Source organism: Toxorhynchites rutilus, chromosome 3 (genome assembly GCF_029784135.1).
Source record: "Toxorhynchites rutilus septentrionalis strain SRP chromosome 3, ASM2978413v1, whole genome shotgun sequence".
Classification (NCBI taxonomy): Eukaryota; Metazoa; Arthropoda; class Insecta; order Diptera; family Culicidae; genus Toxorhynchites; species Toxorhynchites rutilus.
In genome coordinates, this window is record NC_073746.1 from 88881283 (window position 1) to 88894473 (window position 13191).

The 13191-nt window shown below is 36.7% G+C and overlaps 1 protein-coding gene across 2 annotated transcripts in view; it reads right to left on the bottom strand.

Moving 5' to 3' along the window:
• Positions 1–13191, bottom strand: part of LOC129774818 (protein O-mannosyl-transferase TMTC2) — a 786337-nt gene that overhangs the window by 710842 nt on the left and 62304 nt on the right. The window lies entirely within an intron of this gene.

The window sequence follows — 13191 nt, forward strand, 5'->3', positions numbered from 1 at the left end:
AGGGCTGTGATTTATCAGTTCACGATTGTTCTCTAGTAAACGGACTCTCAAATAAATAGCCTGCGAAATTCCCGTCAAATGGACCTTTATCACTCCGAATATTATTTTCGAATACATCAGAATTTTCGAATCAACTTTTACGACGGAGACCATTGTATATTTGTTTCATCACCATCTATTTCATATTTCTACCTCGGATTTAAGAGGAAAGAATTAATAAAGATCAAAATTGCACCGCTGGGTGATGCCTTTTATTACAAAACTCTGAAACGACTTCGCTCTCAGGATTCGCATCCGCGAAAACCGAAAACTCGCTTGCTGAATTTTGAATAGAATTCAAATCGCGGATGGAATCAAGTTTGCGTTGTAATATTTTCCTTCCGCGTTACTGTATTTGCGTTTCGAGCGAGCGATTTACGACTGTTACACCAGGGTTTGCGAAGGTGGTGGCATACAACAACAAAACGCCGTCGTCATAAGTTCTAGTTATAGGCAACCTTGTTTTTTTGATTCGACGACAAAGTAACTAATGCTATATTCACTGGCGCAAACAGATATCACAGACATTTCAAAATGAACTCTTTGGAACAAACATTCGATAAGAGGCTATATTGGTTCATTAGGCAAATATTGATTCTTGAAAATTTTTTCGGCAGTCAAGGGCCGATAAATGAATGGTTGCACTGAACGGTGAAGCAGAAAATACGAAAATTGTCAAATTAACTCTCAGCATTAATATGTACTGTTGACGGCTCGCTGTCTAGAGCGACACAAACATTGAAATTACGAAAGTATATTCATATTGACGGACCGAGCAATGTTACATTTGAGTGACCAATACACACTTCAGCAGAAAAGAGTTGTTTGATGGTTTGCGCTGGCTAGACCGAGACTGCGTAATAGAAGTCACAAATGGCATATTTTAAATACTTGCGGTTTTAGTAGTAGAAAACGGAGATAGTTTATGGTGCAATATTGACTCTCTCGTCAGTTTCCATTTTCAATTTAGGCGAGCAATTGAAACGCAACTGATCCACACTGGTATGAAGAAGAGAGGAAATTCAAAAACGATTCAAACGCCCGATTCGCAGTGGTAAATTTAAATCGTGCTTCACTAATGGCGCCTTATTGTCAGCACGGGCAGGTAAAACAATAAGGGACAGAACAAATGAGAACAAATGCTTAATGCTTAAATTTCCGTCAATTTCAATTATTTACGGAATAAAAAACTGTAATGTGTAGAATATCAAACAAATCTCGAAGATCCTCCGGTTCGATTAGTATGTAAATAATTAAAATACGTTCGCTGCAAAAAGAAAGTTATTAACGTTAAAACTATTTCATAAAAACGTAACCTAACACATCAAAAACATAAAAATGGTATTGTGTTCGAAACCGTTGAAAACGGGGTGAAATTTAAAAATGGTATCATTGTACGTGGGTGAATAAAACATATTCAACTTAAAGTAGTAAAAGTATTTATTTTTATCTTTTTTAAACGCTCTTTCTAGTTCTCACTGTCAAATTATCTTATTTAAACACGGCGTCCAGCGTCTCTTCGATAGCTTAAGTGCGACTTTGGCAGCTTTCCACTTTGGCCCAAATTTTCAGAAGCAATTAATTAATGCTAGAACTGCTAGAACAAAACAGAACAATTAATTAATGCATCGTTTGATGGTATGGTATGAAATGAGACTTTGACATGACAACTGGGAATATATTCCGACAATTCGTACATCAAATCCTCCAATATTTCAATGACCAATGCGCACTTCTTCGTAATCGGCATTGATCAATGCTATAACTTTTCCCCAAGCTAAGTTTCTCGATTGTTTTATCTTGACATCTCACATTCTTGACATCTCACATTCTTGACATCTCACATTCTTGACTATCTTATGTGATTGTCAAAAGTTGATTAAAATCATATTGTGAATTACCTGATGTCGTTTCCTAAATTTCAGTTGGTGGCTTTCACTTCTTTTTTTAAAAAAATAGCATTTAAATCTGATTTATTCCTTCAAAAAACACAGATATCATGTCCATATGAAACAGCTGTTTCGTAAAAACAATTCATTAAATTAAATCCACCAGTAGTTTCTTTTAGAACAAACTTATTATCGTAACAAAACTATTGAATCTGTGCTACTTATTGACTAGGCCAAAAATGTCCAAACCTTGCCCACTTACTAACGATTGAAAGTCAAGAAGCATTTAACGTATTCAGCCGTACTTTAAGGAAAATACCGATTCGATCACAGCTTTTTTTTTCTTTCAGTGTTCCGAGCCCAACTATCGACAAACTTGGTTAATTCAAATCGATAAACATCCCAACCATGAACTCACCTTCCATGAGCACATCTCTCTTCCACGACGAATTGTTTCCGTGTAGCAACCACCAAAGTTGACCCACAAGCCCATGCCCGCATATCGGGGTGTTTCAATTTCATGTCCTATTCACCAGAAAGCCCGTGTCTGGTTAGCTGCTCGTTATGGTGATGCACAGAGGCTAGATTGGTCCACCACTCGAAGACTGCCCACGGAGATTGAGTGAAAAATTTACAAATAGCACCGTTCGTTGTTGGGATCAAATAACTACTCTCTAAATTTGTACAGTCACATGAAACCCCGAGATTTGGTGCAACGAGTTTGGTTTGCTTTTAGTTTTTTTTTGTTAGTTCAGCTGTCCCTAATATGATTTCGGGGCTTTTAACATTGTGTTACAACGTTGTGAGGCAGCACAGTGCTGTTAGCTACGATTTGACACATTTTGTTCATTTGTGTTTTTCCAGGGAAATCAACACAAAATATTTGATTTCCTCAATTTATTCTCATTCTACCGAGCGTATCAATGTTGGGTCAATGTTCATTCCGGTTTGTCCCATCATGACCGGAACGAAATCTTTAATCGATTAGAAAAATAAAATCAATCATCAGCGCCTAAATGACCGATAACATCTCACCCAAAGACAATTCCATGCCGTAATCGGACGTTTTCATTAAATAGTCCCACCCATACCAGTGTCACGACAATCCTATTCAACCCAACTCAGCCGCGTTTCGAAGGGATCTCCCAAAAGGGCGGCAAATAGTCGACTCCGCTGGTGTCGAACTTGACGCCATAAAACAATCAAACGAATTCCATAAAATAATTACGAGTTTCCCAAACCCATTGAGGCTAGAAGTTTCCGAGCCGTCCCGATCGAAATAACCACCTTTTTCATATCGAATCTACGCCACTTTCAATTTCCAATGCCATGTGACCTACCGCTGCCCGGTTCCTCTCTTCCCCCACCCTGTGGGAGATTAGAAGCTCCGGAAGCGACAGCGGATGGTCGGTTTGGAAAATGTCCCTGCTGTGGGGTAAATACCCGGGACCCGATGATATGCGGACGGTGGTGACGAAGGCGGTGGCGGCGGTGGTTGGGATTTATAAATAATAAATGAAAATGATATCATTTCACCGACAGCAGGCGGAGCCAATCCCGGTCGAACCAATGGAGGGAACTCGAAAACCGCAAATCGATGATACTGGGAAAACAGGATAGATTTAAGGTTTCCCTCACCCACCCTCGCTATCCGGCCCACCCGGGGTGTTACTCGGCAGGAAGGTGAGCATGGAGGAACACGGGGGGAAATGTTGTGAAACGCCATAAATATTTTGTTAGTTTTCTCTTTTTGGTGCTCGATCGCGTATTCATGTGTCGAAAGCGGGGATTTCGCCTTCCAGCGGCAGGTTGATCCTGCATACGTGTACGTGCGGTATGAATGTTTAAAATCGTTCAAAATGTGGGATAATAATGATATACGGATGTGAGTGAGGGAGACGGTGCAATGTGCGAGTCGGTCGGCCATCCGATAATGCTCCATTTGTTGAAATCCTTGGAAAACGTGAAAATAACAATGTTAATTATTTGATTTCTTTCAAAGTCGTTCACAAATTGATCCAACATTTTTCTACATGATGTTATTCATATGCAGCTTGGAACCTTTTGGGACTTCTGACTTAAATGAAATCATCATGGTACGTCTCTTCCGACCGCTGATAATGCGAAATCAGTGAAAATCCCCCTCCATTGCACAGGTGAACACAAAAGCAGAGATTGGGGATGTACTTTACGATCCGGGCGTATTATCGATGCTGCCAATCTGCATATTTTATTTCGTGTGCATTCGGGTTCAGGAAATTGTGTCAAAGTGATAATCCAAAGTGCCAACGGCTGAGTGATGGTAAAAGTCATACAGAAAAAAAACCGAGTGCTCGAATTCAGTGGTGTGAAATACGAGTTGTTAATTAAGAGAGCGGCACTCCTGTGCGGATTTAAATGGGGTGTATCCGTTTGTGGGGTGCTGTTGTAAAATAAAAATAATAATAATAGGGGGCGCATTTGTCTGGACGCGGAATTAAAGATTGTACAAACATGGCGGAGGGGACCATTGTGTGTGTCAGTAATTATTTCATTTGCCAACGTGTCAACTGTGGCCGGGGCTGTAGAGGGCAGCTGAGTGGTAATTGCTCTTCGCAATTGTTCATCCTCAATGAGATCCTGTTTCATAAAGTATACATATAATTAGAGTTTATGGTTCTCGACACCAGATTCTCTCAGGAGGTGATAGACGATCATATTTGGTGCAAAAAATCGCATATGTTCGAATTTCAACAATGACAGAGTTATAGAACTTTTTTTTCAGTTCGGGACTATGTTGCTTCAAACCGGCTCTACATTAAAAAGTACGCTATGGAAAACAACTCTGTTGCTTTCATTGGAAAGATGAGAAAATTGAATACAGGATATAGTAGGGGAACATCTAAATTACTGGATTTTAATAACATCTTGGAAGCAAAAAACTTAAAAATTAACAATTTTTAATGTGTTATTATTAATTTTATGCTAAAAATTTATATAAAACTAGATTGTTTCTATCAATTAAATTGAAGTTCTCTAACCACTCTACAATTTGTGCTTTGACATCCAACTTCTATCTTTCTTAATTTGGCTGCAATATCGATATAAACAATTCCCCCAAAAAATCCCTATTGTTACCCCACTGTACGTGTAATAGCCACCTAATTTTCTCCTTCACGTTGAAAGGTTACATTTCCTCCTGAAACAAGTCATATTTGAAATATAAAAAAACAGTTTTTTTCCAAACTGTTAGTCTAGACTGCTTTCTGTATAAGGGGAAACATGGTTTTATGATGAAGATTTATGATTTTTTTTATTTTTATTGATGCATTTTAAAACAGTTTGGATTGAAGAAAAGTGTGAGCATTCCTATATTTTTTTAAATTGATCCTGTAGTTCCTGAATACAACTGTCGATAACAAGCACCAAACGTAGCACGAACAAATTTAAATATATCAATACTAAATGCGAAATTAATATCAAGTTCGAGCGAGAAAAAAAGCTAGAGCAATAAAGTGTAACTTCACTGCGTCTAGTAATGTCTGATTTCTAAAAAATATGTGTTGATCCCCTAATTGAATATTTTTACCTGTTTTATTTATCGATATGATTAATCATTTCGATGTTATCCTTAAATCGCCAGATTATTCATTAACAAAACAAAACAATCTCGTAGAATTTCTTAAAGCTACTCCCAGAATATAAGTCAAAGACAAAGTCCTACATCGAATCTATATATATAAAAATGGAGTGATGTCTGTCTGTCTGTCTGATTCTTATAGACTCGGAAACTACTGAACCGATCGACATGAAAATTGGTATGTAGGGGTTTTTGGGACCGGGGAAGGTTTTCGTGATATTTTGAGACCCCTCCCCCCTCTCTAAGGGGGGGCTGCCATACAAATGAAACACAAATTTCTGCATTACTCGGAAATTAACCAAGCAAACGAAACCAAAGTTGGCATGTGAAAGTTTTAGGGTGCAATAAACGTTTCTATGATGGTTAGACAGTTCTTCCCCCACTCAAAGGGGGGGGGGGGGGCTGCCATACAAATGAAACACAAATTTCTGCATTACTCGAGAATTAATCAAGCAAATGAAACCAAATTTGGCATGTGGAGGTTTTAGGATGCAATAAATGTTTCTATGGTGATAAGATACTCCTTCCCCCTCTCTTAAAGGGGGCTGCCATACAAATGAAACACAATTTTTTGCATTACTCGGAAATTAATCAATCAAACGAAACCAAAGTTGGCATGTGAAAGTTTTAGGATGCAATAAATGTTTCTATGATGGTTAGACAGTCCTTCCCCCACTCAAAGGGGTGGCTGCCATACAAATAAAACACAAATTTCTGCATTACTCGAGAATTAATCAAGTAAATGGGCGGGACGAAGTTTGCCGGGTTAGCTAGTAGTAAATAAAATAAGTAAGAAAAACTTTTCAAGTTAAACAGTTTAATTGTGATCAAACATAATAATGTACTAAAAGCTAGAAAATAATTAGGCAAGTAGCAGTTAGCAGTTATCACACCTCTCCTTCATTAGTCTAGGGCATTGATAAGACTAAAATACCATCGTGGGACATATGAGGAGGTCGCTAATTGTGGATAATGAAAATCCAACGTGCCTCATGATTTTATTTTAGTCTTATCAATGCCCTAGACTAATGAAGGAGAGGTGTGATAACTGCTAACTGCTAACTGCTACTTGCCTAATTATTTTCTAGCTTTTAGTACATTATTATGTTTGATCACAATAAAACCGTTTAACTTAACAAGTTTTTTTTTTACTTATTTTATTTTCTAGTTTTTAGTACATTATCTATTTCATTAGAATATTTCTCTACAATAAAACCATTGTACTGTATTCTATCAGTCAAATAATTTCATTTGATACCGATATTGAGGGGATTTCAGAAAATTCATAGTGTGTTTTCCAAGCCCATATTAATGAAGTTTTGAGAAAATATGTAGTCCGCCTTTTTGTAGTGGCAGCCATCTTGGATTTGTATTTTTCATAAATAATTGTGTTCTACTAGTGCAGCCCTTTCATTTGATACCCATATTAACGGAGTTTTGACATGATATGTAGTCCGCCGTTTTGTAGTGGCAGCCATCTTTGATTTGTATTTTTCATAAATAATTGTGTTCTACTAGTGAAGCCCTTTCATTTGATACCCATATTAACGAGGTTCTGATATAATATGTAGTCCGCCATTTTGTAGCGGCAGCCATCTTGGATTTATATTTTTCATGAATAACTGTGTTCTACTAGTGAAGCCTATTCATTTGATACCCATATTGATAGAGTTTTGAAAAAAAAATATATATGCCGCCATTTTGTGGTGGCGACCATTTTGGATTTGCATTTTTCATAAATAACTGTATTCTACTAGTCAAGCCCTTTCATTTGATACCCATTTGAAACCCACATTGGGGGTTTGGAAAAACCCATATTTATAAGGTTTTGAGAAAATATGTAATCCGCCGTTTTGTAGCAGCCGCCATTTTGGATTTTAAGATCATGAAATACGCAGTTTTATAATGACTACAGAGACAAAGGTGTGCTCCAAATTTCAGATCAATCGGTCAACAGGAAGGGTTTCAAATTTCTATTAATGTGATAAAGCGTTACAGACAAACATGTTACAAACCTACAAACAGGTTACAGGTCAAGCTAAATAAAACCGTTTAAAAACGTAGACGAACGACGCGACTTTTATGAACACCTAGGCTAGCATGCTAACGTTTTCCACTGAGAAAAAAAAACAATTTATTGAATCTAAACTGTAACTATACTACCAATTAAAATGGTAACATCTTTCTTAATAATTAGGAATCACCCTAATGGAAGATAAGTTACTTAAACGTTTTCTATATTGTGGCTTAGACAAAAAAAACAAAATTCTTAATTCTAAAAAATTACATACTCAGTGTGAATTTTTTTTCAGTCCGAGCCAACATGAATTATGAAAAACATCGAGAATATAAAAGACAAACGTGAGTAATTGCAAAAGGTCACAGCGACGCTGTCGAAACAAAAACGCACAAGACAGTGTAAAAAACACGCAGACTAAAAAAAAGTTTATCAGATCTGCAATCAAAACAACCGAACAAAAAATACAGTGGCCACACAGATTTTTACTTTGTATTATTGAATACATTAATCGACGCAAATTATTCGTTCGATTCGAATATTAATTGACTGGTAATCATCACTAACTGCGTCAAATCGCCAGTTGATGCTCTGCTACTCTGTGTATCTGTCACGCTTCAGAATATGCACAATGTACAGTGCTGAGCAGAGCTTGCACTGGCGCGCAGTAGTAAAGCAAAAATGAAGTATTTTCAACTCAAACTCTGCTCTTGAGTATAAAAGAGATGTCATTTGAGATTTACTTCGATTCATTTCATCTAGCGTCATCAATTGGTTATTCGTTGTTGCGTCAACACGGTTTATTGGCACTTGTGATAGTCTATTTTTTCTCGTAATTTTTAGATTGAAGAGGTTATCGCCGGGGGTTTGTTTTCATTTCGCTGTTGTTGTCACCTACCATCGGACATATCTAATATTCGTGTGGAATCACACTGCTTCTTCTATGGGGAATGATGGAAGCTACAAGAGACTACCCGCCTGAATGGACCCCATAGAAAACAGTGCTCTTCCGATATGCCGTAAATGCCTTGAAGGCGCTAAAGAATAAAAGGAGCTAAAAGAATTTAATGATATAGTCTCATATCTGGAGGAAAACAAGAAAAAAAGAATAACGAAAAAGCCGTAAACTACTAATTTAGGAAAATAGTGTTGATATACACTAGACAAAAAAATTAGAGGAAACAGTGTGCGAAGTCGGAAATCTTAAGTCGCTTTTGACATGCTGTAACTTCGTGAAAAATCAACGCATATAGATGGGATGGACATAATTTTAAAGCTATAACTTTCAAGTATTAGAATATTTCACGTAAAGGACGAACACGAAATTATTGCGACACATTCAACAGGGCATAATTTTTTTACCATTGGGTAAAAATCAACCAAATTTTGCACACTTTCTCATTGATGTGTATTGTCTACATGCTGTCAAACTCGAAGTCGTGTTTTTCGATTCATCGAAAATGGATGTGAACCAACGAGAGTCGAGAGAACAAATTCTTTCCAAACACCTGGAATTTCCTGACCTGTCGCACCGGCAGTTGTGAAAAATGTTGAACATTCACCATTTAACCGTCTCCAGAGTGTTGAAGCGGTTGACGTTGGACCACGGCAAAGGAGCTGGAAGAAAACTGGGACCGGAGAACAAAAAGACGGAGGGAAAGGTGAAGCGGATGATTAAAGCAAATTCCAACGTCTCAAGCCGTGATTTGGTTAAAAAGATCGGCATGTCGCAGAGCTACGTCCAGAATGCAAAGAAGAGAGCTGGACTACATACATACAAGGTACATAACTTCCCAAACCGCGATGAGCGGCAACAATCGACGGTTAAAACTCGGGTACGGAAGCTCTACGAGAAGATGATGACAAAATATGGCTGCTGTGTGATGGACGACGAAACGTATATCAAAGTCGATTTTAAGCAAATTCCGGGGCTGGAGTCGGGGCATCGTACCGCAAATCTAAAGTCAGTTTTGGAAATCCACTGTAATTCTGAAAATATCACAGTAAGTTCTAATGTTTGTAGGCAAATTTTCAGCCTAGTGTGTTCCCTAAACGTCTGTGTACGTTTCATGTTGATTCGTTCAGCGGTTTTTTCAGTCGATTTTTCAAAGTTTGGAGTAAATTAGGGGAGCATTTATTCGTAAATCGTGTAAGAAAATCGATGTAAGAAGTTTGAATCTTTTTTTTCGTCATAGTAACAGAACTTATTTTAGTTCTCAAAACTTTTGCGGTGCGATGTTTGTTCATTGAAAAAGAGGTAATTTTTCATTCAAACTAAAATATCTCTGTATGGGAAGGTCCTACAGGAATGTTCTAGGAAATAAATGAGAACTGGTTGATAAGGTTAATTAGATTTGTTGTTGAGTTGGTTAGCAAAAAATTGTGTTAGTCCAGAAACTCTTTGCAAAAACAGAGAAAAATCGATTTTTCATTTCTTCCCGATATTGTTGCAATCTACACCTACACACACCAAGATAAAAATATTTACGTAAAATATTCTAATACCCGAAAGTTTTTTTTTTTATCCCATTTAATTATTAGGCTCATGAGCATTTTAGCTGTAACAGAGCCGGGTTTAATCGTGTACATGTACATATGTTTATGTTTCTATGAATTGTGAATTACACAGTAGTTAGTAGTTGCCATTTAGGCGTTAAGTTTTCTGTTCCATTACATTATGGTAAATTACACAGTAGTAGCCATTTAGGCGTAAGGGTATTCTTTCTGTTCATCCATTGTTCAACAGACCGGACAGCGGAAACAGTTGATATTGATCATTGTTGAGTTATTTATAGAACAGCAGCCCGATGTGTCTTGCAGAGCAGAGCAGTTGTATGGATGTATCGATCTTTGTTCCACCGTGGATCGATTTCCATCGCTGATGGTTGCGTGGACGTAGTTATTCTATAACAACACAAAGATGGTCAATTGAGGGCCCTGAGTTTGAACTCACGATCGATCGCTTGGTAAGCGAACGCGTAACCAAGTGGCTACGAAGACCCCCAATACCCGAAAGTTGTAGCTTCAAAATTATGTACATCGATATGCGTTTTCTCGTATTCTTATCTCTACAGAATGCAGATGCACTGGATGTGAGAGCAAAGATTGCTTTTGTGAATCGACCAATCCGAACGCGGGATTTTTTTTTGTGTGTTGTTATTGACCGTCCAAATCGATTGATACAAAAATATCGTAAAGTCATCTGGAAATCACTGAGCAATAAGCGTTCGAAATTGAACAATTTTCGCGATGCAATCGATTTTCGTTTTTCAACTGTGGGGTTTCCGAAAGACGTAATCAAAAAATTTTTTTGAGCGAAATGACTGCTCGAAGAATAGAACATTGGCCAAAACCTTCTCGAACGAAAATGTAACTTTTCGACAATATTTGCTAAATTCTTGGATACTTATAAACATTCACAGTTGGAAATACAAAAATAAATGAAAAATATAAAGAAGTTTGGTGATTTTAGTCATACATCACAATGTGTGTTTTCATATGAATGCTATACTGTAGAAAAGTTCGCATTTTTGTACCTTATTGAGTCTCCGAGGGAAGTCACCACTCAGAACCGAATCTTATCATGCGGATAAACGAACTTCATGTTTGCCAAAACTAGCTCATTGGTGACCGTTTCAAGGGTTTTTGGCCATATTAGGATAACCCGGATGTTTTCCAGATCGTCGGCAGATCAATCTTGAGATCGAAATATGAGAAAAACATGAGATTGTGTATCATAAAATCTTTGAATTATCATTTAAATGACCGTAGGTAAATAAATCGGTGAAGTTTTATACATTAAACGTAAGTTGAAAAAAATTAGCGCGAATTTCCAAAACATAACCATAGAGGTAAAATTGATCAATCTATTTTCTTCGTTTTGCTTGATGGTGGCTCTTTATCCACTTGAGCCTAATTAAATAAACAAAGGAAAAAAATCGATTTTCTTATTATTCTGTAGTGTTTAATGCAATTTTACAACAAAACATTTCATAATGTTCTGTGATCTCAACACCGGTATTGGTTTTGTAAATAAATGGGTATATATTAAACAAAAAAAATCCGAAATATTTATATTTTTTTCTGAAAATGGTGATCAATTTGCCTCCAGTTTACGGTACAACAAATTTGTATTTTCAGATATCGAAGCTAACCCCATTTCAGCCAACTGGGAACATACTACACAGATTATTACACTTAACATCAATTTCAAGTAAACCTTGTAAGCAGATTATGAACTTCTTTCGTCAATTACATGATATCATTCAGTTTTTTTTTGTGTGGAATGACTCGTGAATTGATCAGTGGTTTCTCGTAGACGCGAATAAACTTCCAGGTGTAAAGCCTCTATAAAACAAACAAAGACGAAGAAGTGGCTCGCAAGACCTTCGAATGACGCCTTGCCTAGGCCAACATCCGAATGATAATCAAAATTTTTGTCTTTTTTTAGGTTTTTGAATAAGGAAGTGAAAATGTTTTATCATAATATTTTCTAAAATTGGAGGAAAACGCTAAAGAAGGTATCATTTTTCCGCAGTGGTAACCAATGATCTTTTTTACTTTGTAACATATTTACAACAACCTCTACAATAACAGAAAAACTTTTTAGACGAAAATAAAAATAAAACCATATACGATTTTTAATACGAAATAATTAGTTGATTATCCAAAAGGGTTAATCCATTAGGGTTAACACAAGAATACTTCTTGAATAACAATTCACAAATTAGAATTGTATTAGAAGAAAGATGGTTCAATAACATAAATTTAAAAAAGTATGTGTCGTTAAAAAACCGGAAGTGTTCATCCACGATAGAATAGTATTTTAATTGTGCATAAGAAAACTAATGAAATTAATGAAACAGAAGATAGATTGTTCAAAAACAATTTTTTTTTGTCAAAAATGTGAACCTCACATATGTTTGCGTTGCGCGGTTGGTTGCCCGTTCGCTTAGTAAGCGATCGATCGCTAGTTCAAAACTCAGGGCCCTCATTTACCATCTTTGAGTTGTTACAGAATAACTACGTCCATGCAACAATCATCAGCGATGGAGATCGATCCACGGTCGAATGAAGTTCGATTCATCCATACAACTGCTCTGCTCTGCAGCAAACATCGGGCTGCTGTTCTATTAATAACACAACAATTAACGTATCCTTAGAGGCGAATGAACTGCAAAGTTTAAAGCCTCTTAAAAACAAAGAAAGAAAGAAAGACAATTAACGTATCAACTGTCTCTGCTGTCCGGTCTAACTGGATAATGGAAGAACAGAAGGAATACTCTTACGCCGAAAAATGGCAACTGTGTTATGTGCTATTTATAGATATTGATAAACATGTGACATGTACACAATTAAAATTCGGCTCTGTTACAGCTAAAATAAACAAACGGGATAAGAAAAATCCATAGTTTTGTGATTTTAAGTAATGATTTGCTATTTAGCAGCAGAGAGACATGTTAGTTCAGTTGACTCAAAAAAAAAAAATGTTTAATAACACTGAAAGTAAAAGGTATCTAAATAAGTTCAAAAAAATGTTTATTATGAAATTAAAACTCCATGTTTTACCCTTCCAATGAACACATTTTAGATGGAAAAACTTATTTTAAAGAAGATCGACAATAATC